Source organism: Stenella coeruleoalba (genome assembly GCF_951394435.1).
Source record: "Stenella coeruleoalba genome assembly, chromosome: 20".
NCBI classification, from domain to species: Eukaryota; Metazoa; Chordata; class Mammalia; order Artiodactyla; family Delphinidae; genus Stenella; species Stenella coeruleoalba.
Window position 1 is genome coordinate 2598184 of NC_137166.1, and position 24385 is coordinate 2622568.

At 53.6% G+C, this 24385-nt stretch overlaps 1 long non-coding RNA gene across 2 annotated transcripts in view; it reads left to right on the forward strand.

Moving 5' to 3' along the window:
* Positions 1-24385, forward strand: part of LOC307178247 — a 261744-nt gene that overhangs the window by 143432 nt on the left and 93927 nt on the right. For both annotated transcript variants that reach the window (XR_013825151.1, XR_013825152.1), the window contains one exon: positions 8211-8387. This is a non-coding gene — a long non-coding RNA (uncharacterized lncRNA). The remainder of the gene's footprint in view (positions 1-8210; positions 8388-24385) is intronic.

The window sequence follows — 24385 nt, forward strand, 5'->3', positions numbered from 1 at the left end:
ACGCCCCGTGGCAGTAGCCCATGGGGGTGTATGGCTCGGATCTCTCCGCCGCAACGAGTGAGGGCAGCTGGTGCCTCCAGCTGTGGTGACTGCAGGGCCTGCCTTGACTTTCTGGCCGAGGCTGCATGCCTTCTGGGCAGCCGATGGCCAAGCACGGCAGAAGTGCAAGGTCCCGCCATTTCTGCCAGCAGGGACACCCTCCAGGGGCCTCGTCCCTCAGGGCTCGCCATCAGCCTGGCGGAGACCTTCCCGGAGCTGCACGGAAGGCCGAGGCTTGGGGTTACCCCACGCTCCTTGCGTCTACGGGTCCAGGCTCTCCCTCCTCCTCGGGCCCACTGTCCCCGGCCCACCCAGCACAGCCCTCCCGTCCCACTCCATCCTCGCTACAGCTTCCCTGGGGCCCCGGACGGACACATCTCAACATGCGAGGCTGCAGTCAGGGAGCAGGGGCCACGGCTGAAAGTTTCAACCCCCAATCTTGTCCAGAGAAGTGAGGCCCAGAGAGGGTAAGTGACTTGCCCAAGGCCACATAGTCAGTGATCTCTGACCTTGGGACACCAGCTGATCTTGTATGTCCCCCACCCTCTGCCGAGTTTGAGCCAGGAGCAGACACACGTGGCCTGTGCCACCTTTTCTACTTTGCCAGATTTTCTCAAACTTCCCTTAAAAGAGACGGGGGTTGTGTGCCAGTCCTTGGACGGCCTGTGTACTGTTGTCCCCAGGGCGCCACTCCTGTCTCAACTACAGAAGGGCCAAGGGCCGGGCAAGGGGACTTGGAACATCCCGTGCTGTGGGGTCACTGGGCGCCGGGCTCCCCAGCTGTGCTCAGGGCTGACAGTTGGCGAAGATCCTTGGGTTTGGGCGGCAGACCAGAGGTGCGGGACAGGGAGAGGCGGGAGGAGGCGGCACTGCCGCGGGCTCCCAGCGCCACCTCCAGGGTTCGTAAGTCAGGGAGACTGGGATTCTGTCTACACACGGGAGCGTCGGACTGCAGGCCGTTTACCACGTGCCGAAGGGGCCTCATCAGCCCGCCCGCCCGCCCAGCCAGGGCTGACCGACTTCCACGATCACCTCGCATGGGCGGCCAGAGGGCAGCCTCAGGCCCAGCCGTAGCCTGCGCAGGGCTTGCCCAGCACGGACTCCGGCGGGGTTCGGGGGCTTGCCTGGTTTGGCCTGCAGCCAGGACAGGACGGCTCTGGCCCTGCGCTGAGGGGGAGCCGTGGAGGAGGAAGGGGGATGGGGCCACACACGCCTCTGTGCCCCTGAGGGCAGCAGCCAGCGTCCACCTGAGTCCCTCGGCTCAGCACGAGGGCTCCTGCTCATTCTCTGTTTGTCCACCGAGTGAATGGAGGAGACAGGCAGGGCAGAGGGAGGGGGAGGATGAAACTCCTCCTGCCCTTGTCCTTGCTCTCGGCGCAGGGGGTTGGCATCATTTTAAATCGTGCCGACCTCAACCTTGGCCCAACTCTGGACCCCGCCTGTCTGGCTGGGCAAGCGCTGGCTGAGCCCCTGCTGGGTGGACATGGCCGTGGCCAGCGGCAGACCTTCCGTGGAGGTCAGCACCCAGTGGGGGCCCTGTGGACACCCCAGTGGAGGGCAGAGGCCTCAGTGTCTGTGCTCGCCCTTTTCTGGCACTGGCGTGGAGGTGGACACGTCCAGCTCCTGTCCTCCACTGGACAGACGCCATCCCCGCCTCAAAGTGTGTGTGCAGGGAGCTGAGGAGGACACGCGTGGGTGAACGTGCATGTGTGTGCAGGGCTGTGAGCACGTGCAGGACTTCGGGTTTGCTGAGGGCCGTCCGCCGCGTGGGCCCTCAGGGGAGGCCAGCAGCCCTCTGTGGTTCCTGGCACCCCTGGTCTGGCCAGGGGACAGTGAGTGACGTTTTGTCTCTGGGCCCCTTGGCTGGGAGTGGCAGTGAGGGGGCAGGGGGCCTGGCACCGTGTGTAGTGGGGCTGACCTCCTTCTCCTTGAAGTAAGTTCTGACGTCAGCTTGCAGGCCCCCAGCTAAGAACAGTACAGAAGGAAAAAATCCTTGAAAGAGCAGTTAGGTCATCTGTGGACAATGCTGCTTCCACGTCGCAGCGGCGGGCTCGCACAGGGGCTTGTAATGCTCAGCCGACTCACACTCACACTCACAGTGACTCACACTCACCTTTGCCTTTGCTGGTGGGTCGCCCAGGCTCCAGGTGCAGTGGATGTCACCGGCCCATTTTCAGCAGTGGCCCAGCAGGCCGCTGGGACTGGGGCAGGTGGTCTGTGAGAAGGCTGTGAGGGAGATAACCGTCTTTCAGCCAGAGGGCATCGCCTGGTTTGGAGTGAGAAGAACTGATGCTGGGAAATTGGCGCCGGTGTTAAAACCATCCCTTGCGTTTGCTGTCAGATCTACTTGGGTTTTGCAAGGACCACTCCTGCTGCTGGGCTGAGATCGAGGAAGGGGGAGCAGGGGGACGCGTGGGACGGGGGGAGGCCAGTGCCGTGCTCCTGGTAGATTCAGGCCAGCGGTGACCGCAGATTTGCAGGTGGAGGGAGCCCTGCCCCGTGCAAGGCTGCCCAAGCGCCGGACGGGTGGGTGGGTGGATTCCAGGGGACACAGCTGGAGGGAGGTCAGGGGAGAGGGCTGAGCTCTGTTTGGAAACAGCACAGAGATGCTCGGTGGAACTCTGAGAGTCGAAGAAGAGGCCTGGTCCAGCTTTGGAGCAGGAGGAGGGCCAGCCCAGGCCCTGGGGAGCCCTGCTGTTTCAGGGTCAGGCATGGAAGCGTCAGCCCAGGAGGGAAGCTGGAGGGGTGGGAAGGAAGCAGGGGAGCACGGGGAATGAGCAGGACCACCCTTGCTCTGAGACCGTCTGTGGCTCACGGGATCCATTCTCTTCCCGGATGGGAAGCCCCGTGGGGACAGGGTGGGTTCATCTTATCCACCGTTATGTCCCCAGAGCATAAGAGCATATGAGAGGTGGCAGCAGGCATCTGCTGAGCAAATACCACTGGGCCGACACAGCTAACGAGGCAGTAACATCCTGTGAGACCCTGGGCTGCTCAGTGTGCTGTGGGGCCTTCAGGAGGCTGAGCTGCTCCACCCTGCACCCCAGGGACTCAGCCGCCCCACCACCCACCATGCGTCTCAGGGGGAAACAGAAGGAAAGAAGTTCCAGGCTTTGCCGGCTGGTCACAGCACCCCTCCATCTCCTGTAGACGCGGCTCGGTGGCCGCCTCCCCAGGACCCTCCACAGCAGGGAGGCCCCACCTCTGCTTTGCACGTGCTCTCCCCTTTTTTGAAAACTGCTTTTCTCTTGTCATCAGAGAGACACAGTTGGCGCTTCTGTGTCAACGCAGATAGAGCCTGCCCTTAGATCCCGTCTCAACGCTGGAGTCACAGGCCAGGCTAAATTAAAAAAGCAAAACGTGTCTGACCCGATAGCTGACTTCATGTGCAGTGGAAAAAGCAAAAAATAAACACTGAGAGTTGATGACATCTGTACCATCTGTGGGCATGGTGCCCAGACAGGGCAAGAGCGAGGGAAGGGTCCACGCCCCTGCCCTGCACACAGGGCACTGGTGGGTCTCTTCAGCGGCCAGGAGCAGGTTCCACCGGAAGCTGTGGTCTCTACTGTAGAAACTGCCCTCCCCCGGCACCGTGGACCTCGGTGCTCAGGGCACACGACCTGTCACCCAAGCCTCCAAGTTCTCAGAGAACGCCCACCACCTGCTTCCGTCTGCTTGTCTGAGAAGCGGCCCAGGGGGCAGCATCTCCCCGTTTCATTTTTATCTTCGGTTTTTTCTTGCTCAGACGCTCTGCAGGATGAGTTTTGGAACTGGCTTTGGTCTGCATGGTAAGAAGTCACTGCAGTACTGATGGGATATGGTCACCTGGTGATCAGGGAGGGTTTTGCCCTAATTTCGTGGAGGAGGAAAGGGAGCGCTGGGGAGCCAGGCAGCAGCCCTTCCGCCCCTGCACTGTGGCCCCGGCTGCAGCTGCGGGGGCCGCTGCCTCCCTCCCGGCTGCCCCGTGACTAACCCTCCTGCCACGTCTTCCATGACTCTTTTGATGAATATTTGCTTGGCATCGACTCCGAATTGACACCCTCCTCTCTCATTTTTTACTCAACGTCATCATAAACAGTACAATTATTAGCGTGGGTTATGTCATTTTTTTTTCTTAAAATACATTATTATAAGTACAAACCAGTTAATACATTTCAGATGCGTCACCCACGCACCATGAAAGTGCCTCGAGGGCCTCCGGGGAAGCATGTCCGTCTGGGAGCTGCTGGGCCAGCCGGCAGAGGGCTGGAGGCTGGGGTCCCTGGGCTGTGAGGTGACCTGCTCCTATTCTACCTCCCCAAGGGACTATCCCTAGAGACACTGTCAGACCTCTACCTGGAACACGATCGCCTGAGTGTGCTCAGCGTTTATGGCCATACAGCATATAGGCAGAAGAGAACCCAGACCCCCGACCCGTGCCCCCAGCCCCACGTGTGTCTCTACGTGTGAGCTCCACGAGGACAGGGGTCTGGGTCTGTCTTGCTCCCTGCTGTGTCCCCAGCACCTAGGACAGTGCCTGGCACGCACTAGGTCCTCGGTACGTATCAATGGAATATATGTGTGCGTGGGTGAAAGAGGGAGCTGGAGTTTCCCCCCACAGTCTGTTCCTCTCCAGCCTCCAGGCCTCACTGGGCTACCATGCAGTGTGGTTGTGTCACCCCTGCTCAGAGCATCCTAATGACTCTCTCCGGTTTTCACAATGCTGTAGAACTGTGTCCCCCACGCTCTGCTCCGCCGCACTCAGATTCACACGTTGAAGCCCTAACCCCAAATGTGGCAGTGTTCGCAGGTGTAATTCCAAGGTGATTAGGTTTAGGTGAAGTTAAGAGGTTGAGGCCCTCGTGATGGGATCAGTGCCCTCACAGAAAGAAGAGGAGGACGCAGGGAGAAGGCCGTCGTCTATAAACCAGGAAGAGCGATCTCACCATGGACCCAAACCTGCCGGCTCCTTGATCTCATGCTCCTGGCCTCCAGAGCCGTGAGAAGCGTGTCTGTGGTTTTGGTCCCCCAGTCTGCGGTACTTTGTCATGGCAGCCTGAGCTAAGACCACGACCTTACGATGGTCTTCAAGGCCCCAGCTCCTTCCACCTGTGAGCCGCACCTGTGCCCTCTCCTCCCTGCTGGACCGTCCGCGTTGCCTTGGATGTGCCAGGTTCTCGCCTGTCAGCGTTTCCACAAGCTGCCCCCTCTGCAGGGACGCTCTCCCTCTGTTTATCACTTGGCTGACTCCTTTGCGGCTCAGTTTACCCCTCACAGCCTGGGGACGCCCGTGCTGACCACCGTCTCCACCCGCTACCTTCCCCTGCACCCCACAGCACTGTGGGGTTGCCCCTTTGTATCAGCGGATGGGCGAGTGACAACCCCAGAGCCCAGGTGGCATCACACAACGAAGGTCTACTTCTCACTTGGGGTCCATGTTCAAAGAAATTCCTTGGGGCCTTGTTCCCCATCCCCAGTTAGGGACCCGGGTGGGTGGAGGCTCCGCTCTGGGCACAGCCAGGAGGAGAGAGAGTGTCGCGAGCTCAGTCCTGCCCTAACTGCCTCTGACCCAAAGTGCCAGGGGTCACTGCTCACGGCCCATTGGTCAGACCTAATCACCTGGCCCCAGCCTACCTGGGAGGGGGAAGAGAAATACACGCACTCCTCTCTGTGCTCAGGAAAAGAAAATACAACGGAATGGTTGTGTTTTCTGGTTCTGCCGTCACCCGTCATAGAATGCTCCTATTAATTTCTGCTCATTCCCTGGCCCAGACTGAAGTTCCTCTGATCCCTGGATTTCAGGTTTCTCCCCAGTTTTGCCCTGGGCACGTAGCATGGGGCCCCGCTGAGGGACCATGAAGGTTTGCGAAGGATCCGCGTGGAGCACAAGCCCAGTCAGGACCCACGGCCGGCTGCTCCCAGCGGACACCTGAGGCCCTGGGTGGTGCCCTCGTTTCTCAAATGCTCTGCGCTGTGTGCCGACAGCAATAGGTCGTTTCTTCACCCGTCTACCCTCCGCTTCCACGTCACTGGAAAACGTCGAGGACCTATGGAAAATCCTAAACACACTCCGTCTGTCTTGTCTGTTTTCCATTTTGTGTTTGTGCTGTTTTTTGTACGATAAACAAGGTAAAAGCAAAGAGATAAACAGCGTGAGGTTTAAAGGGTTTTTAATGAACGAACAATACCTAACTGTTCTGAGAATGTGAATCCTTAGTTTACATTGATAGTTGGAAAACACAGCATTTGGACGGCAGCCAGTTTTCCAGGGTGAATAAACACCTCGAGAGGGACAAATATTTTTCACAGACCATCAGTGAAACAGAGGCTCAAATGTTTAAAAGTAAATACGTAAAAAGGGAAGAAATAAAGAAAAGAAAAGGCAAGGTGGCCCTGCTGACCTTCAGTTTCCAAATGAGCTAAAAAACAAGTTTTTATAGTTATGTTTACTGCTTCCAAAGAAACAAAACCTTTTATTTTAACTCCTCTGTGCCACTGCTCCCAGAGTGAGTTTTTCTAAAATGTCTGGAGATTGGACGAGGGTCTGCACTCTTCAGGCCTCAGTTTCCTCACCCGTGAAATGGAGACAATTATAATTCCTCATTCACAGGGTAATTATGAGAACTAAAGAGGTTAATGTATGCAAAGGGCTTAGACCGGGGCCTGGCACCTGTGAGTTCCATATACGTGTTAGTCATCACCACCATCATCGTCATCTCCATCACTATCACCACTGACGTTACTATCGCCATTGCCATTATCACCACCTTATCATTATCATCACCACCATCACCACCATCATCACCATCACTATCACCATCACTATCACCACTGACATTATTACCACCATCACCAGTATCACCATCGTTATCATCATCACCACCATCACCATCACTATCACCACTGACATTATTACCACCATCACCAGTATCACCATCGTTATCATCATCACCACCATCACCATCACTATCACCACTGACATTATTATCACCATCGCCATTATCACCATCTTATGATTATCATCACCAGTCTCATTACCACCACCACCATCATCATCACCATTGTCACCCGTCTCACTACCATCATCATCGTCATTATCAACAGTTACAAACCGCATTTGATGGAGGCAGTGAAAGTAGCTATCAGGGACCCATCCCCCGGTTGATATCAGACAGTGACCATCCAGTGGGACGTAAGCGTGACTGTCGAGCATAGACCTAAAATATGAGTATATTGCTGTTCTCCTGGCTTCGCCCCAGTGAGGCACAGCACGCATGTCCACACACTTCATACACCCACACACTCGGCCCCCTTCTGAAAATCCTCTGTACCACTTCTGCTCCGCTGTGAGGATGGCGACATAAAGGCAGCTGCTAGGCTGGGCAGTTCTCAAGAATTCACGCAGTAGCAGAATGCCTCTTCTCGATCCACCATTGCCAGGCTTGCAGAAGCACATGCTCCAAACTGTCAACAGTGGCCGCCCCCAGGAGCAGCATTAGAAATAGGGTGCCCGCAGGTCCCTAGCTTGTGCCTGGTTTCCCCCTGGTGTCATTACTCATAGCGCTCCAATTACGAAGTATGTGATCCCAACAATTTTAGTGATTTCTTCTCTCCTTTTTACTCATCTCTATTTTCTAAGCTTTCAACAGGAAACTTTTCTAATAAAGAGGAAACCAGTACAAGTGACAAAGCACTAGCTCAGGTGCCTCCTTCCCCAGAGAGGGTTCCCTGCTCCCCCAGCACGAATCATGCCAGGCAGCATCTTCTCCAGCCTCTCCGTGGCCGGCTGGCGTTGAATATTGGCTACCGAGCAGGAAGCTGGACAGCCCCACCCCCAGCTCCTTGTGTCATGACGGTCCGACTAGTGGTGGCGAGAAACTGAATCACTCCTATGGGAGACGTAACACGCAGAGGCCTTCTCCCAGGACGCGGTCCCATTTTCTGGGGAGTGTAAGGCAAGGCTTGCACGGGAGCACTTGGGCCGGCTCCGTCTGCTTGCTGCTTCTATCCGGTGATCTCTCTCCACGTGGGAGCGGAAAGAAATGAACCCAGGAACCATGTCCAGGAATGAATCGCTGTGTCTGCAACTTTATACTCATTAGAGTTTTAATAAACTCCTGCTTGTTTTTATAGGGATTTTTTTCCACCACCTTTGAACTACCTTAAAACAATGAAGTGCCCTCTTCACGCAGGTTGGCCCAGTGGGAAGACTGACCTTATTTCGATTCTCCTACTGAGAGTGACGACTCAGCCTCAAGCGTCAGGGCTGCCGTGATCGCATGAGACACGGAGTTCAGCCTCTGCAGTGACCCCTGGAAGAGGAAGCAACTGGACGTTTCCTCTGCACATTGTCTTGTGCAAAGATACAAGTAAGGGATATTTGTATTGGTTTGTTTTTTCTTCTTTGAATGCCAGAAAAACTTGCTAAGTTTAAGGAAAAATGGAGGAAAAACCCTGCATTATTAAGTTTTAATGGATAATCATGTTCAAACCAAAGACCCGTGTCTGCCCCGTGGCCGTGACCGTCCTCACACCGAAAGGCCTGAGCACACTTTGGGGGCACAGATTTCAGATAAGCCAGCTCTCGTGCTTAACACCCGAGGATGCTCCCTGTTACCTGAGCAGTGGCTCCCTACCTGGTGCACCTTGGCATCACCTGTGCGCTCGCTGTTCCCTGGAACGCTCTTCCCGTCTCTTCCCTGAGGTTTGGCTTCGGGAATTTCTAGAGACAGTGATCGTGCTAATCGTCCTGTGTGGTGCTCTGCTCATCACCTGTTTTTCCTGCTTGTTTACTTGTTGACTTTCTGTTTTTTCCCACCTGGAGGGTAAGCTCCACGAGGGCAGGGACTCAACATTGTAGTTTCGTTTCTGAATGAATGAATGATAGATTATAATGTACAATGCTCCTGTTCTTAAAGGCACAGTGCTCCGTGCGTCGCAGGAGAGCAGGCTGGGTGGTCTCCAAGTCCCCTTGTGTTTTTTTGATCCCAACGGTCAGGTCCAAGTCTCATTTAAAACCTCCTTTCTCTCCTCCTGGATGGAATCCACAGTACCAAACTCAAATCCGCTTCCCTCAGGAAACCTCTCCGAGGCCTCTCCCCGTGCCGTCTCTGATCCTGCACCCAGTGCGCAAGCATGCACGGAGCGCCAGCTGCACGCCTGCACCGCACTTGGCTGGAGGTTCAGCCGTGAACAGCATTGTCTCAGACACGCAGGCTGGCCCCCGTGGAACAGAGCACAGATGCAAGGAGCGAGGGGCTCACGGAGCTCTGTGGGTTAGGAATCTTCCCTCCCATCACTGGCTCCTGTTCTAGACTGAGTTAGGGTCTTCTGAGTGGTACCCAAAGCATCCTGGTACTAATTTTCCCAAGCCATTTCTTTGTGTTTAAGACACTGTCCTTCATTCCAACTGGAAGCCTACAGAGCTGCTGCCAGGCCAGAAAGCTACTGTGTGGGGCTTTCTCTAGTTCAGATAAAAGTCCTGCTGCCTGAATGGTCAACAGTTCCATCCAGCTCAAGGGAAAGGAAGATTGTTGAGACACAGCTGCCTTCACAGGGGAGCTGACAAGCAGGTGGCAGGTAGATGTTTCGGAGGGAAGGGCCCAGTTAACAAGATGAGGGAGGAAACATCCCTGTTGTTATTTCTTCTTAGATTCATAGTCCATTTAACCAAGGGTGCTGACGGGGAGTATTTGGATAGAAATATTAGATGCTCCGAAATCAATGCCTAATACCCTGCCAGAGGGACCCAGCTTCTGACCATGGTGCACACTCATACCCACACACATACACACTCACACACACCTTTACAAGCTCTCACATACTCACACACATAGCCCTACACTCATTCATACACTTACACAAACTCTTATGCACACACACACGCACACACTGCGAGAGATATAATCGACCCGAGTCACCCCCCCATCTTTTTTCAATTTCTAAAAAGCTACATTTACCAAAATAAGTAAAACATGTGAGGTGTGGGATCCACCTTGTTGAAGGACTGGGTTTTATTGGTCAACTGGTAAATCAAAACACATGGAAAAGTGCTACATTTAGGAACATACTGCGACTGTATTACCCCCTCGTTTTACTGGTTCATCCCTAATCGGAACCAGCTGGCAATAAAGAAGCGAGTTCATGGGAATCCACCCTTTGTTGAAAGCGGGGCCGGGGGGATGCTGGAGGCCGATGAGCACGATGAAAACAGCTGTAATTGACTCACGAGGTCAGGCTCTGGGTAGAACTCGGGGACAGAGGTGACACTACAGCTGGTGCATAAAATGCCGGGCTCCCGGTTGCCTGTAACTGTGTACAGAGGAGGCAGAGAGAAAGGCGCCGTTATGAGGCTTCTCTCACTGTCTGCTCCCGCTGACCTGACTCAGGCTTGCTCTAGGATCTCACGATTACTCCGGGATGCTTGTTGACATTAATCACCGTAATGGTAACGATGGCACTCGCGATGGTGATTATGATGATGATGATGATGATGATGGTGATGGTGATGGAGATGATGATGGTGATGGAGATGGAGATGATGATGGTGATGGTGGTCATGACGGTGCTGATGAAGATGGTGATGATGGTGACGGTGGCAGCAGTCAGAAACTTCAGACAGGCTCCACAAAGCATGTGGAGCATCTCTACATCAAAGCGCTGCAATGTTAATTATGTGAGCCTTGTAACCTTGACAACATTAATTGAACAACTTTCCATTTTCCTTGTGTTTTATCTGTTTTAAACACTTTTTCCCCCAAACAAGGAAACTGGCATCTGAATTCTAGAAATGGAACATACACACATGCCACCCCAACTCCCCTTCCTGTCACTAATCAGCTCAGTGGCTCCACCCTTTGGAAAATTGTGATGCATTAGGAGGGTCTGTGGGATATTTTTAGCACCTGACACTATCCCATTTCTTCCTCTCTCTGCAGTGTTGTGTGATGTGTACCTTGTTTAATCACCATATTTTAATTTTATGGACAGACTTTTTTATAAGTCTGCTAATATTTTGAGATCTGCAGAGGGCTCAGCATCAGAGCTGGGACTGTCCGCCTAGACCTGGGCCAGGGCACACTGTACACACGGGCTGCCCTTGCTCCTGGGCCCAGGGCAGGCCTTAGTGACACTCTCACACAGAATCTGAAGCTAGCGTCTCATTTCTTCTCGACACAGGATGTCTGGGATTCAGTACCAATTGCTGGAAGTTGGCGAGATGAAATTGATCTATCATCCCTGGAGATGTTGTAATAAAAATAACACCAGGTCTTTTCATTTCAAACTTAATCCCTTGGCTTCCACTGGCCCCATAGTGAAAGTAAGGGGCTGAGTAGAGTGCACTGCGTTTCTAAATCATGAACATAGAAAGATTTAACCATTTTGGTGGTCAACACTCTGTACCCTGCTCATTCGATCCATTTAGGAGAACTGCTGTTTGGAATCATACGGTGGATTAACCTCTTGGCTGTAAAAAGGGTGAAGTCGTATGCACGGACAGGCCTTGAGGCCCCCGTGTCTGCCCTGCTCCCAGCTCCCAGCCGAGGAGAACACTGTCCCCAGAGCACTGCCCCTCCCTGGCATTGGCTACACACCACTTTGCCGTTGGAATGTCAGCTTCCTGAGGGCAGAGACTTAATCTGCCTCATTCCCTGCCACCCTTCCTTGCCTTGGACAGTGCCTGGTGTGTAGAAGATGCTCAGTATATTTATAGAATCAGTGAATGAATGAATGGGACTTCCAGATTTCTGAGTCCCGGATAGAAGGGTGGGATTCTCTCAGGGAATTCGTCCCCCAGCAGTGCCCCCACCGGCCGACTCCTTGCATGTGGAGAGAACAGCCAGGCGGGGAAGCCCCAGCCTGTATTTCCAATAAGAAATACGTGATTTTTCTCGTATTCACTTCTGTAACCCAGGGGAGCCCCTTCTGCTGAGTCACCCTGCTGGTGGGCGAGCGGCTGTGGAAACCCGCGCACCCAGTGACTATGGGATGCACTTCCCGTCACACGTGCGGCCTGCGTCCGTGAAGAGGAGACCTGAGGGTTCACGAGCGAGTACCTGGGGTCTGACTTGTTCTCTTCGTGGCATTTTCCTCTCTGCTGGGCGAAGCTAAGACCGGGTTGGAGCTCCTACCTCACGAGTCAGACCTCTTTGCTTTTCCTGGCTCCACCTTTGGCACAGTCTCTGGACCCGACTCCATGCCAACCTGGAAAGGGGGGCACAGAGCTTGTGTCTTGGAGGCAACACGACAGGGGCGTAAGGGCCTCAGGGTTGCAGAGGGAAGAACAAAGGCTCACTTGGTGCAGACACGCCTCTGGCTGGTGAACAACCACACTGGACCTCTTTACAATCTACTTGGAAAGCCTTTCCAAGAGGCCTGAGAAGGAAGTTTCCTCGGTGTGTGTGTGATGGATTCCAAAGCTATGAACTTGCCTTGCTGAATGTTCTCTGAAGTGACATGGACTGTGTTCTCTCGATGAAAAGGACATGCTGGAGAATTTCCTTCGAGGGAATTCCTTAGAGGATTCAAGTTGGAGGGGGAAATTTAGAGGGAAAATGGGTCCCCCCCAGGAATTCTAATGAATGAAAACCATCTTTCCCACGCCCCCCAGTCCTACACGAGCTTGCAGAGCTATCGCATGGATCACTACAAAGAACTCGGGCCATAATTCTGGAGTGAATTGCAGGACTGGGAGATTTTCCTTGCCTTCAGAAAAGACGCAGCCACTCTTCCCTTATCCCTGGGCTTCCCTCCAGATACACCATTTAATATTGTGTTCCTCACAGGGACTGTGGGACCATGGACCCAGCTTGTGAAGGCCCTCGGTGGGGAAGGCAGGGCCATAGTGATGTTAGACACCATAAACCCAAGTCACGTTTTGAATGTCAAAAGGAGTCCTGATACCCAAGTACCTCCCCTACTTTCTTCCTAAGAGAACTCAGATTTTATGCGAAGGGGCAAGGTGCCCAGCTGAAAGACCACCGTGTCCAGCTTTCCTCCTCACCGTGGGGTCCAGTACCGCCCCCATCATCCCCGCCATTAACGTCGTGGGGCTGATGGAGCATACGTACGCAGTGCTGAAGTAGCCTCCAGTCACCCTTCGGCACCGAAACTGGCGTAGGAGCACCCATGGCTGAGAGTGTCAGCAGTGGGGTCTGGGCTCAAATCCCAGCACAGCCAGGATGTGGAGCTGAGGACGGATTACTCTCTGGGCTTCAGTTGTTCCCTGTCTGCAAGATGAGAGTAACCCTAGCTCCTAACATACGGGTACTGGGAAGGTTAGGTGATCAGAGGGTGATGGTGGTGATGATGATGCTGGTCTTAGCACCACGACCATTGCTAGGAATAACAAAGCAACTTCATCTGTGGTTGCAAGGGTCGAATGTTTCTGGCAGTCAGATGATATGTTTTCCAGAGTGTGTCCTCACCCTAAATCGAGGAAGATGCTAAAGAGAAACCCATTGCCTGACTCTGATCAGTGTGGGTCCAGGAAGCAAATGAAAGGAGAAGTCTGGTTGTTCTAGAAAGGAGTTGGGGCCATGGGAGCTGTGAGACATGCCAGCGCTCAGAGGATGTGGAGCCCCACCATCCACTTGGGTCGGTGCATCTCACCCAGCACATGACACGCGTGCACTGTCACCTGGCCACCCTTTCTCCTCAAACGCCCTTTGCCCTCTCTGCCAAATCACCCTCCAGGGTTAAAGTGGGAACAAGGGCATCAAGCTGTCACTCATGTCTAGATGGTGTTTCATTCAGTCCTCAAAATAAGTGTACAAAGTAGGCAAAGTAGGCACTATTACCTCCATTTTACAGGTGAGGAAAGTGAGGCTCAGAGAAGGGAATTCATTGCCCAAGGTCATCCAACAGATGATCAGTAGATGCTCCAGCCCCGTCTCCCCATGGGCTCCTTGAGGCACCTTAGGGTTCCTTGGAACCCAGTTTGAAAATCATGGCCCTAGCCACTCTCTCATGGGCCTTCCCAGTCGGCCGTGTGGTTATTTATATGACTTTGGTCATCCTTTGTGGTCCTGAGGTGGTGAGGAGTGGATGGAATTCAGCGTGCACTGTACCCAGTGGGGCTCACCAGGTGCTCTGACAGCGAGGTGTTTTCTTTCCTAAATCTGGAAATGGCTGGTCTCCCCGACAGGCACATTCTTGCCCACCCGCGAATACTGAGGCCTAAAAGTCTCCAATTAACAGGCCTCTGCAGACGCTGTGCACAGCAGAGTGGGCAGCTGCCTGGAGCCTGACGAGAACTTGCCGCTGGTGCATACGGAGGGGCAGCTTGGCTCCGTGTCCGTCACAGGAGCATCAACAGGAAACGGAGCTCGGGCCTCTGCTGTCCTCGGTGGGACAGGTCCCCGTTTCCCTCCAAGCCTGGCTCGGCTTCACCGATGGAATAAAAATGGAACGCGGGATATAATTACACTTGCCGAGTTAGCAGCTGAGAAGCTCACGTGTTTGCTTACCTGTGCACAGAATGAAATCTCGGCTCACAAGTGGGGGTGTTAGGGTTATTACATGTGCGTTGGTGGAAGGTTTGGCAGCTCTCTGGTCCCAGGCATGGAGCTGGAAGTTGACTCAGAGTCCCAAGTGATGGCTCCACACTCGTCCATGTCTGTTAGTCGTGATGGCCCATCTGCCTGAAGGAGGAGGTCCCTTCCCGAGGCAGGAGGGTGCCGAGGAGATACTGGCAAGGTGCCGGTGGGGGGTGGTGCTCGGGCTCCCCCTGTGCCCAAGTGCAGGGGGAGCTGGGAATTGACTAAACCAGAGACTTCAAAGCAGGGTCCTGGGCAACCTTCCAGGTCGCGCTAAGTACTGGAGGTTCAGGAGGAGATCGGAAGGTGCGCGCACAGAAGGCAGCTGGACCCAACTTTCTGACTGTCCCCTGACTCACCAAAGTCCATGCTTTGAGAGGGGAGGGCAGCGGGACAGATGGCATTTATCTGAGCTGTCATCGTATTAGCGCACTGGTTACCACACCTCCGTGAGCTTGAGAAGCGCCTGGGAAGCTATTTATACAATGTGCGTCCATCTTCCAACTCGATACCGGCGTGCTCCTCTCTCCAAGGCTCCGAGTCATTGGCACTGCAAAGGGGTTCAGGAATCTACGCGTTCACAACACCTGGCCTTTCTGACGTGGCTGTGAATGAGTCACAGTTTGGGAGGCAAGTTCTAGAGCAGTGGTTTCACACTCCAGCCCGCTCAGGATCCCTGGGAGGCTGTGTTAGAGCACAGCCCCTCCCTGCAGCTTACGAGGCAGCAGTTCAGGACAGAGCTCCAGAATCTGAACTAACACATTCTTGGGCGAGGCCTTGCTGCTGCTACTGGAACCCCACTTTGAGAACTATTCCTGTCTTGGAGAAAAAAAATCAGCTTGGTCATTTCGATGTCTCCAAGGAGGGGAAACCATGCCTTACTCAGCTTTTATTCCCTAGCATGGCAGGCTCACCCTTGGCTAATTAATTCACCTTGAGATCTTTTAGAATGTTCCAGTGATGTTCTTTTTCTTTTTATTGAGATGTGTTTGATGTACGATATTATACAAGTTTCAGGCGTACAACATAGCGATTCACAATTTTTACGAATACACTCCACTTATAGTTATTATAAAATATTGGCTGTATTCCCTGTGCTATACAATATATCCTTGTAGCTTACTTATTTTATACATAGGAGTTTACATCTCTTGATCCCATACCCCTAGCTTGCCCCTCCCCTTTACCTCTCCCCACTGGTAACCACTAGTTTGTTCTCTATATCCATGAGTCTGTTTCCTTGTTATATTCACTAGTTTGTTTTATTTTTTAAGATTCCACATGTAAGTGATATCATACAGCATTTGTTTTTCTCTTTCTGGCTTGCTGCACTTAGTACGATAATCTCTAGTTGCGTCCGTGTTGCTGCAAATGGCATTATTTCGTTCTTTTTTATGGCCGAGTAGTATTCCATTGCATATATGTACCGCACCTTCTTTATCCATTCATCTGTCAATGGACACTTAGGTTGTTTCCATGGCTTGGCTATCGTCAATAGTGCTGCTATGAACATGTGCACTGGGGTGCATGTATCATTTTGGGTTAGTGCTTTTGTTTTCTTCAGGTAAATACCCAGGAATGGAATTGCTAGGTCATATGGTAGTTCTGTTTTTAGTTTTTGGAGGAACCCTGATGATGTTCTAATTGGGGGTGGGGTCCTGGCAAGCTGCCCTCCCCCAGGTGCAGCCAGAGCTGAGCACCACCTTAGCACAGAGCAGGCAACCAATTTCCATTTCCACGTTAGGATTTGTCGAGTGCCCAAAGTATGCTTTCGTTCAATAATCACCAAGTGCCTGTTGTCTTCCAAATGCTGTGTCAGACTCAGTGGGGACAGAAGAAAAAGGTGTCTGTCCAGGTCTCAAGCAGCTCGTAGCCCACTGGAGGCGACAGGTGTGCAGTCACAGGTAGGAGCTGCAATCGAAGGACGTGCAGGTGCTGCAGGGCCACAGAGCAGAGGAGGTGGGGCAGGGTGTGAAAAACTTCCAAAGGAAGGCAGAATCTGGTCTGGGTCTTAACAAATGGCAAGGGAGAAGGCAAGAACGCTCACTCCAGGCTGATGGGACAGCCTTCTGGTGCCGCGTCCTGAGTCCTCACGTAGCAGTCAGGGAAGTCTTAGCGGGTCGGTGTGGCTGGAGGATGGAGCGTTGGGGCAGGAGTGATGGAGGACAAGGAATGGGAAGTCACTGAGGAACACAACATTTAGAAGTGAGTTGCCTTTGGAGCATCAGATTGCAATTCATTTTCCCCAATTGAGAGGTGGAGGCTTGGCCATCAGCCCCTTGCAGCCCCATGGTGGGATGGGTTCTCACCCCTCCCAGTGGGAAAACACAGACCTTTGAGTTTGCGTTCCTTTAAAAAGCATTGATTCTAACCTTTTCCTACGTGCTTTTGGTGCCAGGGTTCGTGCTAGAGCCCCAGCACCCACCTCCTTCCAGGAGCGAGCGGGAAGGCAGGGTGGGGGACGGGACTGCTTGCTGGGGCCGTCGGCTCCTGGTCCGGACCCTGCGAGTCGTTCCTGGTTTGCTTCTCACTGCTGCGCCTATAGAGTGAAGGTGGGCAGAAAACCCGAAGACCAATGGAACCCTGACCTTAGAAAGTTGTCTCCTGCTGAACCAATGAGCCAGTGGAGACAAAACAGGAAGGACAACCTGAAGACCCCGCGGCCCCCGTGGCTCCCTCTGTCAGCCAGCCTCCCCGCCTGCGGTGCACTCTCGCCCAGCCCAGCGCTACAGATCCCCATCCCTGGCATCCTGGGACAAGGCCAGGACACTGCAGAGCAAGGTGCCGGCACCTCCCGTCAGCCTCCAGCTAAGAGAGAGCTTCCCGGGTCTCCAGTCCTGAAGAGAAATTGGTTTATTCAACAGTGTTTTGGAAATTAAAGCCAGGGCCTCACTCTCGTATTTGGCCAGTCGGATGGGAAAAGTCAGACCTGAAAGAAGGAACGGGGACATCTTGGGTGTGGGGCTGTCGGGGGCCTGGCTCAGGATAGAACAGCTGAGCCAAGCCTTGCTGGTCCGCTCCACTCCTGAACCCCGAATGCTGGAGCAGGGGTGCTGGATGGTGTGCCAGGGCAGTACCCCCATCTGCCGGGAGGAAGTGCTGAGAGGGGTGGGGCAGGGGGTCAGCACAATGATGGGAGCTGTGGGTTTGACTGTGGCTGGGAGGACTGTGTAATGTACTGTCCAGGCAGAAGGGCAGCTACTGGTCATTCCGCTGGGACGTGGGTGTAGACCAGAGCTGTCCAGGGCTCTGGTGTGGAGGCGGTATGGAAAGCCAGCCCACGAGACGGAGTTGAAGGAACTAGGGATGTTCAGGCAGAGAGGATGAATTGGGGGAGGCATAAAGCCTGCATTTTCTAGACTCAGAGTTCCTGACATGAAGTCCTGGCTCCATCACTAACCATCTGTGTGACCTCAAGCAAGCGCCTTGATTTCTTCATCAGGACTGGATAATCGTGCCTGCCTCACTGGGCTGCTGGCCAGAGGAGTTAGGATACTAGAAGCCTGGTGTTTATTCGGTGCTCAGTGGGTTTGGTGGCTGTAGCCGTTACTGGTGTTCCTTGCAGTGGCCCCGGGCACTTCTCTCAACCCCCCTAGTCCACGGTCTCCCCTGCTAGGAGGCAAGAAAATCTTCTTTCCTAGTTATTCCTCGGGATAATCAGGATGAACAAAGGGGACAACTGATGCGGAAGCTTGGAAAACTGCATGATCCAGACTATGTGAAGAGCGGACCCACGAGAAGGGACCAGAATAAAGTGCTCCTAGGATGTGGCCCCTCGGTGGAGAAACTTCATCTCTGATGGGAGATTCAGATGACGTGCCCAGACATAAATAGAACCAGTCGCCCCATTCTTTGGGTTGGGTAGCAGTGCCATAAATAAGCAAAGGATCTTTCTGTCATCCCAGCATCGATTACTTCCTGTACTGGTATTACCTCCTCTGCCCCTTTTAGTCTGTGAGCTTGGTGGGTTTGATCCTCATCTCCTGGCTCCAGGCCTGGCCAATCAGAACATTCTGCTACTTGGGCCACAGTCATTGGTGCCAAGACTGGCACGAGGTCCCAGCAGGCCAGTAGGACTCAGTTCCAGGGCTTTGGTTAGAGCTGTTAGCAGCGGGAGGACAGCTTTTCCACCAAGGTTTCTGAGAAGGTGGGTCTTAGGCCTGCAGCCGCCATCTCGCTCACCCTGAAAATGGAAGCCGCACAGAGGAAAGCAGAGCTGAGAGCCGACGAGGTCCAAACGGGAGATCGCTTCCTTTGTTTGAGTCCTTGGATTCAGCCCTACCGAATCCCAAAAGCCGAGTTTTCAGTTAGGCAAACCAACGTTCCTTTTCTTGCGTAGCTAAGTTTCTGTCACTTACAACCAATAGCACTTTGAATAATAGATGCAGCTGATGATAAGAAGTACGGATACGGAGCGAAGGATTCCTAAGCAGACCTTGGGTCGGAGATGGGCCATCGATCCTGTGTCTTTTGGCCTTCAGGAGCATTCCCTGCCCTCCCCATCCTGCTTTGTCTTACGGGCGGGCCGCCATCTGCAGGCCGCCTTCCCAGACTTCTGCGTTGGCTGACTTCCAGCCGGTTCAGCCAGCGAGGGCGCTGGGGGACAGTCAGAGGCAGGAGGAGGGGAGAAGCCAGGGGGGTTCCCTTCTCCCTCCCTGCCTCGGGCGACGTCTCCAGCAACGGCTGTCTCCTCGCCCTCCTCCATGGTTCCTGCTTCTGCTGGGTGACCCACCCCTCCATCCCCAGCCTCGTGATGCTGGAGGCCTACTGCTCTTGTTCAGCTGTGGGTCGCCTCACTGTCCCCTGGTTGGCTTCTTAGCAGTCCCATCACTTGTGCAGCCAATTCCCTGTATTAAATTCTCTCTGTTTTCAATATTCAGAGCTTTCCCTCCTCTCCTGATTGGAGCCTAACTGACACAGATGGCAAATAGGTTTCCTCTTGTGTCCAGCAGTAAGAGAGCACAGGGACATTCAAGGGACTAAAATAAATTCAGAGTTCTTGGGGGTGAGTGGTGAGGGTGGGGCTGGACCAGGCAGGGCCTTGTGAACCACATGGACGAGCGTGGCTGTGATCTGAGGGAAGCGGGAGCCCCTGGTGCACTTTAAGAAGGATTAGGGGTGGTGTGGCGTGGTGAGTAGGGGAGGCGTGAGACTCCCACGCCCCAGCAGACTCTGGGACACATCCCGAAATGAGGACTTGGCTTCTGCAGGCCAACACGTGCCAGGGGCCCAGAGAAATGTGATCTGAAACTTCCAGGAGCTGCTTCTCTCTGACTCACATATTTCAAAGGCCAATCTCTTTGGGGGCTCTCCTTGCCCAAGTGAAACGGAATACTGTATTAGGACTTGGGTGTAGAGGGGAGGGGACTCCAGGAGCCAGCGAGGCGGAGTGGGCCGGGGGGCTTCAGCGAAGCCGGCAACAAAGAGCCCAGTGACCCAGAGAAGCCTGAAGCAGCCCAGACATGAAAGGAATATGCTGGAAAAATTAACTCAGTGTTTGCTTTGGGAACCAGTCTGACGGCTCTTAATCCAGTGGGCGTGTGCGCGTTGCAGCTCACGGGACGCCCCCAGATCCCGGCGGGGCGACAAAGGGCCGTTTGTGATGTTTCCATCTGCACCACGGAGGGTGCCTGCCGCCTGGCCCAGGCCCCGGGCTCTGAGCAGTGGTCCTGCCGTCGGGGGCTCCAGCCTCCCCTGGCGGCCGGCTCCTGGCTGGCTGCTTGCTGACTTTTCCTTCTCTTCCCACCTTGATGTTCCCACTTTAGAAAGACGAATGGCATGGAGAAGTCGCCAAGCCCCAAGCCCCAAGGCTGGATTGCATGGAGGGTTTGTTTCTTGAAAGTGCATCTGTCAGAGGGAGCAGACAAGAAGTACGGCCTTGACTCCCGGAAGGCGGGTCTGGGGCACGGAGGGCCGGCGAACCTTGCAGGGATGCGGGACCCCCTCCTCCGTGAAGTAGTTTGGTGGAATCATAATGTCACACATAGGCGGACAGTTCTCAGACCGGAATTTGATTAGATGTGCTTGAAAGGAAATCATGTTTTAAATTCCTTTCCTCCTGTTTTAACTAGGCCAGCCCCAGGGATAGGGACACCTTGGCCAAAATTCATAGATAAACAAAAGAAGTCCCTTCTTAGATTTTTGAGCTTCCTAAGAGCTCAGCTCCTGCCATTCCAGGGGGAGTTAAATGGCTCTCAAGGGTACCGTTGACCACTGTGGTTTTGCATTACCGACTGGATTTAGAAGTGACCCCTCTCTCCATGTTGACCCACAGACGTCCTGTCTACAGAGCCATCACCCATGTGGTCCAGTCTTGGGACAGTGCAGTCATCAGAGAAGCCGAGTCCGGCAACCAGAGCAAAGTTAAAAATAACCCAAGTTGCTAACTTGCATCTGTCAACCACTGTGAAGGGCATCAGTGGACCAAAGCAAACGATTTTCAAATATCCTTTTGCTATTCCGTCCAGTCCCCTCACACGTCGCAGCTGCTCCCCAATTCTCTCCTAAAACAGAAGCAAGACCCGCCCCTCTTTTCTTTTGTGACAGAAATGAGAACCTGGGAAGTCAGGATCCTCTGTGGTGGTGAGGCCAGCTGAATGCAGAACCCCCTCCATCGGTGGGGGCGGGGGGCAGTCTAGCCAGGGGAATGTCATCCCAGGTCCTCTCTGTCCCCGTTTCTGAAGGAGGGTGTGGGTGTACGAACACTCCTGCCTGTGCTCCCTTCCCCCAGGACGCTCTTCTATGCCGCCACCATCCGTGGTGGACCCTCAACCCAACCCTTCAATCTGACATCCCCTGTGACCTTTTGGTCTCTCATCTCTGGCCCAGCAGGACATTCCCTGGTCCCCACACCCCGAGTCCTCCTTCCATCCCCCTCAGCAAGTGTGTGCACAGGTTCCAATCCTTCCTTCCTGCTCAGGGCCTGGATGTTTCTGTCACGGAGACACCGCACCAGCCCCTGGGCTTCCTTTGTGTCAAGCAAGAAGGAACTCTTGGTTTACTTAAGCCACTTTCATTTCAGGGCTTTATCACCAGCAGCTGAGCACAGTTCTAACTGAGAATGTCAGTTATGATTATTGCTTTAATATAAAGATGACATTTGCAGCAACTCACCCTGGAGTAAACTGGTGCTCTGGAAATGAGTGTCCTCACTCTTCCAGGTGTCCTGCCCCCCGCCTGCCACGTCCGTTCTGCCCAGGTGGCCCAGAGTGAGAAGCTGGGTTCGGCAGGCTCCTCCCCTACTCTACCTTCTGCTCTTTCGATTGAACGGGCATCCCCGGGCACCACCCGAACTCCAGACCCGAATGTGCTCGTTGCCTGGTTCAGGGTGGAGGTCAGCCTGGCGTGGGGGGCCGAGCCCCGGCAGTGACCGGGTCCTCGTGTGCACTTGGCTGCTACTGGACCAAGTGAGCTTGCACACGTTCTGGGACCCCTTTGGGCATCCTTGACATCCTTGGGGCTTTATAGTCAGAGAGGGCTGCGTTCAAGTCCTGACTAAAATGCACTAGCTGTTTAAACTTGGGGAAGTCCCTTAACTTCTTTAGTTTCTGCATCTATAAAGCTTCTCTCTAGCACTAGCATTTGTAAAACAGGAATAGTAAAGGCACCCAGCTCTGGCACCCTCCCAGCTCTGGAGACCACGAATCTGAGCTCAAGGTGTCAGCAGGGTTGCTTCCTTTGGAGGGTTATGAGGGAGAGTCTCTTCCAGGCCTCTGTCCGGGCTTGTGGTGGCCTCCGGTGTCCCCTGGCTTGTAGATGGCATTCAACCTGTCTTCACATGGTCTCCTCCCATGTGTTTCTGTCTATCTGTCCAAATTCCCCCTTTTTATAAGGACACCTGCCAGATTGGATTAGGGCCTACCTAACAACCTCATCTTAACTTGATCATCTGCAAAGACCCTCTTGGAGAATGAGGTCACATTCACAAGTACTGGGGCTTAGGACTCCAACATCTCTTGCGGGGACACAATTCGACCATGAGTTGATTGAGAAAATTCATGTAAAGAAAGTCCTTTCCTGCAGCATCTGCAAATGCTTACCACTTAGCAAGATTTGCTATTGCTGGGTTTATTTTTTTGTAGTTATCTTGCTTTTTCATGAACCACTAGACCAGGTACCCAGGTTCACATTGACTAGAGCAGAAAGGCTGCACCTACCCCGCTAATTCAGCTCTGGGGGTTTTCAGTTGCCGATTGGTGGCAAGCCCCATGGTTGTGGTCAAGCCGTCCTTGGATCTAACTGGCTGATGGGAGGAGGCCATGACCTCCTCATGGCCACTAGTCGGACAGACAGACAAGACTCGGCCAAGGGGCCAAAAGTTTCAAATCTCTCTGAATTCCTCCAGCCTTGAGATTGGATTTTACCATGGAATGAAATTCATTCAAAGGCATCTTCATTTTCCATAGAACTTGCCAGCTGCAGAGAGGCAAGGCAGAAAGAGTGGCTGGAAATTCCAGCTCCATCCTCCCACTGTTGGCTTTCTGGAAGTCGGTCCCTCATCTTCTCTTTCATTCCTCTCCTCCTATCTGTGAGCAAGAAATGAAACTAGGAACTGCTTTCAACCGTGTCCCCCACGCTGAGGTTGGGGGCTACCTGTGAGGTGACACAGGCTTCCTGGGGGGTAGACACAGCAGGTGCTGCGTGGCAGCTGGTGGCTGACTCTCCTCCTGTGTGTGAGCAGAGAGGGACCCTGCGAACGGGCGTGTTCCCAGTGTAGCGCGCTGAGCGTCTCCCAGCGTCCTCGATAAGGAAATCATCTTCAAATGAAACACTCTCCAAATAGCTGAGTGGTGACCTAAAAAATTAGAGCTGATAGGAAATGGGAAACACATCTGCCTCTGAGTAATTGGTTCTTTTTTTCATATGTGAGTTGAATCTGTGTGAAATTCCTTCCCCCCAATTATAAATAGAAACCAATGTGCTTTTCGGTTGGGCTTTTCTTTTTTTATGAGGTTTTTCCCACAGACAAAAGGGATTTTCACTTTCAGGAGAAACGATTGCCAAAGGCAAGAGGCTTTTAGATGGATGTGAATCGGGGCCACAGGCCTCCTCGCCAAATTCAGCCATGATGTACTGTCCTCGGCCTGACAGCCTGGGCTATTTTCTTTCTTAGAGAAAAATGCTGGGAGGCAGGAGCTGAAAGACGGGATTCCAGCCCCGGTTCGCCACGGCTGGCTGGGTGGCCCTCACGGGCTGCCTTTGCTCATCCGATAGCAGTTTGCTCACCTGGTACTGATACTCTGCGTCGGCAGCTACACTGGCCTCTGCACTCAGAGTCTTGATGCTGCAAGAAGTGCAGAGAGGAAAATCCGTTCAAGGCTGTCAGAAGTCTGGGTGGAAAGGTCGGTGATGAGAGGAGAACAGAGGAAGTGCCTGGTCTTGGAGGAGAAGCCGGAGGTTCTGCCGCCGCCCGCCAAAGGGAAGGAGACCCGTGGAAACTCGAGGCAGCACGTTTATTGCGATCCGCCTGAGAGACTAAAAACCCTGGCAACACAGATCTGCGATGCCTCCCCCTCAATTCCAGTATCCAAAACCGGAAAACCGAGATTAAAAAAACCTCCGTTGGTGACGAAGTCTGCCCTTAAGCGAAAGCTCAACCACTGCCTGCAGAACTGTTTGAAGATACAGGGCAGCCCCAGACCCACGGGAAGATGACGGGGTGTAGGGTACAGTCACCCTACCACCTTCCTAAAGTCCATAAAAGGTCTGAGTTTTGCATGCATCTGGCCCCAGCAGTTTCAAGTAAGGGATTGGGGATCTGAAATAATCTCATTTAGAATTGTCGCCAGCAAGCAGGCGTCCCCGGGTGATGTGTCGGAGGTCGCAGGCTG